At 37.5% G+C, this 4106-nt stretch overlaps 1 protein-coding gene across 1 annotated transcript in view; it reads left to right on the plus strand.

The window, feature by feature from the left end:
* The window catches only part of LOC107092440 (interleukin-17A-like), a 57390-nt gene that overhangs the window by 6563 nt on the left and 46721 nt on the right, over positions 1 to 4106 (plus strand). The gene's annotated exons all lie outside the window — the stretch shown is intronic.

Genomic DNA, 4106 nt, shown 5'->3' on the forward strand with positions numbered 1-4106 from the left:
GATGATGGATTGAAGAGCAGATGGATGGATGGATGGATGGATGGATGGATGGATGGATACTCTGCCTTTTCAACCTACTGTATTTTTTATTTTAAACATTATTTGATGGCCTTTGTGGCAGGGATGGAGATCCATATTTTATGTCACACACAGAGTATAGATCTAGATAGATAGATGGATAGATAGATGTTGCAGTATCTATAACAACCCAAACACACAGGATTTCAGAATTAGACATCCCCAGTTATTAATTTCATATACTCACCAGATCTGAATGCCCTGTTAAAAAACTTCACATAGCGTTCCCCACTGATGTAATTTCCGTTGAATTGCAACAAATGCTAAACTCTCTGCAGGTTCTTGTCTTTGTCGTCCGCTCTATTCAGCTGGCTTTGGAAACACACGGTGAGAAGGTGTGGGCTGGGTGGTGAGGGTTACGGGGGCCAGAAACGCAAAAGGAACGCAATAGTTACTTTTACTAGTAACTAGTTACTTTTATTGTGGAGTAACTCAGTTAGTAACTCAGTTACTTTTTGGGAGAAGTAACTATAACTAATTACTTTTTCAAAGTAACGTGCCTAACACTGTTTACTGAAGATTATAATTTTAGCTTTAGAAATGTTCATTGTTAATTTATTATCATCAAACCATTTTTTTAACTGGTTTAATTCTGTTGAGATTTCGGTCATTAGGAGCTGTAGATTTTTCCCTGAGCAGACTATAGTAATGTCTTCTGCAAATAATGTAAACTCAAATTCCAAAAAAGTTTAAAAAAAATAGAAAACATGCAAATTGAACCGGACGAAGGGGTCCACCCCTTTGGAATGGAGGTCGTTTGGCTTCTTTTGTTAGCCTGCAATGCCCCATACCGGAATGACTATGACCTGGATGACTGAGAAACATCATCCAGCATAATGTAAATTCAAATTTGTTTGATATATGATAAAAGGTTGTTTATATAACATAAAAACAGTTTAGGGGCCAAAACGCATTCTTCTAGATGAGAATTCCCCTGGCTGTACATATTGTTCCATATTAGTAAGTAGGATTTGACCCAATTCAGTGGAACTCCTTAAATACCACTTTTTTCACATTTCTAAATGAATATTTGATGATCCGTGGTATCTAATGCTTTCTTCAGATATATAAAAACTCCTACAGGGATTATTATTATTATCTATATTATCAATTATCTCCTCAACAACATTCATTAAGGCTAAGGCAGTACATCGTTTGTTTCGAAAACCATATTTATTTTCATTAAGTAATTTATGCTTCTCTAAAAATCTATCAAGATCAGCTGAGAAAACCTTTTCTAGAATCTTTGAAAACAGAGGTAAAGTGGATATGGATATATAATTTGATATTTCCAGTCTATCCCCACTTTTGATTTTAGTCAAAACATTTGCAATTTTGATTTCAGCTTGGAATGTTCCTATTTCCAGAGATATATTACATATATGATTAACGGGTAAAACTATTTAATAAATGATTCTTTTAATTAGAATCAGGTCTGTGTCTTTCTGATCTTTTGATTGTTTTCTCTTGCATTGATTTATAATGTCTATTATTTCTTTAATGTTTGCTGGGGTCAAAAACAGCGACTCCTGTATTTCCAAAACATTCCGTAAAATATTTCCATTATTTGAATGATTAACTTTTTATTTCATTCCAGGTCCAATATTAGCAAAGTAATGATTAAATATATTTCCGATGTTTTCTATTCTTGTGTCTTTATAATCATTTTGTGTAAAGAAGTCTGGTACAAAATTTTTCTCCAGATTTTTATTAATAACTCTATTTAGCATACGCCACAAGCATTTTATTGTAGCATTTGTTTTTATTTTTCCTCCTGCAGATTTGTGTAGTAAGCTTTTTTACACCTTCTGATGTATTAGTCTATTTATGTACTTTTTAGATTTTATTTGTGATTCCACAGTTCTTTTTTTAAAAAAAAACATTTTATACAATAATTTTTTTTCTTTTTTACATGCATTTATTAAACCTTTTGTCATTCAGGGGCCTTCATTCTTTTTTGTTTTGATTGTATATGTTTTGATTGGACAATGTAAATCATAGGCAGCTTTTCATACCCACCTAATTTTCAACCAGAACTGTATCCCAACTTTGGTTTGACAAACTTTCTTGTAAGGCAGCCATTAACCTTTCACTTCTAGATCTACATTTAAGCATCTATATGGTATAGCATTTTGGTTATTTTAGCTGTGAGCTTAGGGTCCCGGTCTGAGGTCCTGAGTGCTCTGAAAGAGGTGGTCCTCTTTCAGGATATCTCTGTACGTAGCCGCATTCAGTCATCCTGTCATCCAGTCATCCTCTCCCTGCAGCTGAAAACAACCCCCTAGCATGATGCTGCCACCACCATGTTTCACTCTTGGCATTGTACTGGGCAGGTGATGAGCAGTGCCTGGTTTTCTCCACACATATTACTTAGAATTAACACGAAAAAGTTCAGTCTTGGTCTGATCAGACCAGAGAATCTTCTTTCTCATAGTCTGGGAGTCCTTCATGTGTTTTTTGGCAAACTCTATGCAGGCTTTCATAGGTCCTGCACTGAGGAGAGGCTTCCGTCGGGCCACTATGCCATAAAGCCCTGACTGGTGGAGGGCTGCAGTGATGGTTGACTTTGTGGAACTTTCTCCCATCTTCCTACTGCATCTCTAAACTCAGTCACAGTGATCTTTGAGTTCTTCTTTACCTCTCTTACCAAGGCTCTTCTCCAACGATTGCTCAGTTTGGCCAGACGACCAGGTCTAGGAAGATTTCTGTCATCCCAAACTCCTTCCATTTAAGGATTGCGGAGGCCACTGAGCTCTTAGGAGCCTTGAGCGCTGCAGAAATTTCTTTTGTAACCTTTGCCAGATCTGGGTCTTGCCACAATTCTGTCTTTGAGCTCCTTGGGCATTTCCTTTGACCTCATGATTCTGGTTTGCTCTGTCAGGCACTTTGAGCTGTAAGGTCTAGGCTATGTTCACACTGCAGGCCTTGATGCTCAATTCCGATTTTTTTGTGAAATCCAATTTTTTGGCGTTGCCTTTCATATTTCCAAATATACGCGACTTGTATGTGATCTCCTGTGTGAACTAGAATTATACAACGCAAGTGTCCCGTATGCGCAGTTGAGGACGCAACAACGTCACAGGCCAGCGTGCTCTTTTTTTCCGGAAGTAAACATGGATGGTAGTGCCGGCACGCATGTAGTGGCCCTTTCCAACCATAAAAATACAATCTTTTCAATACGTTTAAACATAAATACTTCTCTCCACATCATCATCTGCCATGGTTGTTGTTTCTCTTGCCGCTTCTGCGTAGCAAGATGCATAATAATGACCTTTGTCGGGTATTAATGACGTTCAGGTCGGATGAATGCGATCTGGCCGTTCAGAAACAGGTCGCATTTGAAAAGATCAGATTTGTATCGGATTCAGGACCACAGAACCAGGTGGCCTGGGGTGCATTGGAGAAAATCAGATCTGTGTTGTTCAGGCTGCCATGAGAAGATCAGATCCAGGTCGCATATGAGCAAAAAAATCGGATTTGGGTCACTTCAGGCTGCGGTGTGAACGTAGCCTTATATAGACCTTTCCTTTAAGTTTAATTAAACGCAGCTGGACTCCAATGAAGGGACAGAACCATCTCAATGAGGATTGGAAGAAATGGACAGCATCAGTTAAATATGAGTCAGAGCTAAAAGTCTGAATACTATAAACCATTTGATATTTCAGTTTTTAATTTTTTAATTGAATTTGTTAAAAAAAAAAAACGTTTTTTTGTCAAGATGTGGTGCTGGGTGTACATTAATGATGAAGAAAAATTACTTTTTTGATTTTAGCAAATGGCTGCAATGTTGATGCAATGACAAAAAGTCCGGTCATGTTCAAAATTCAAACTTCTGAAAATACTTTAAATATGAAATTATTACATACTGACAATAAATGATAACTGGAGGCATCCATGTTTTGCAAAGAACACTACTGCCACCTACTGGTTTGTGACGTCACGGTGCGGTATCGGCTGTTGATCAAGTCCCAGTGCTGTATCTGGTGTTTGTCACAACGCGCTATTATCCAAGTCATCTTGAAAACATT

The sequence above is a fragment of the Cyprinodon variegatus genome, unplaced genomic scaffold (assembly GCF_000732505.1).
Source record: "Cyprinodon variegatus isolate N-32 unplaced genomic scaffold, C_variegatus-1.0 Scaffold381, whole genome shotgun sequence".
NCBI lineage: Eukaryota > Metazoa > Chordata > Actinopteri > Cyprinodontiformes > Cyprinodontidae > Cyprinodon > Cyprinodon variegatus.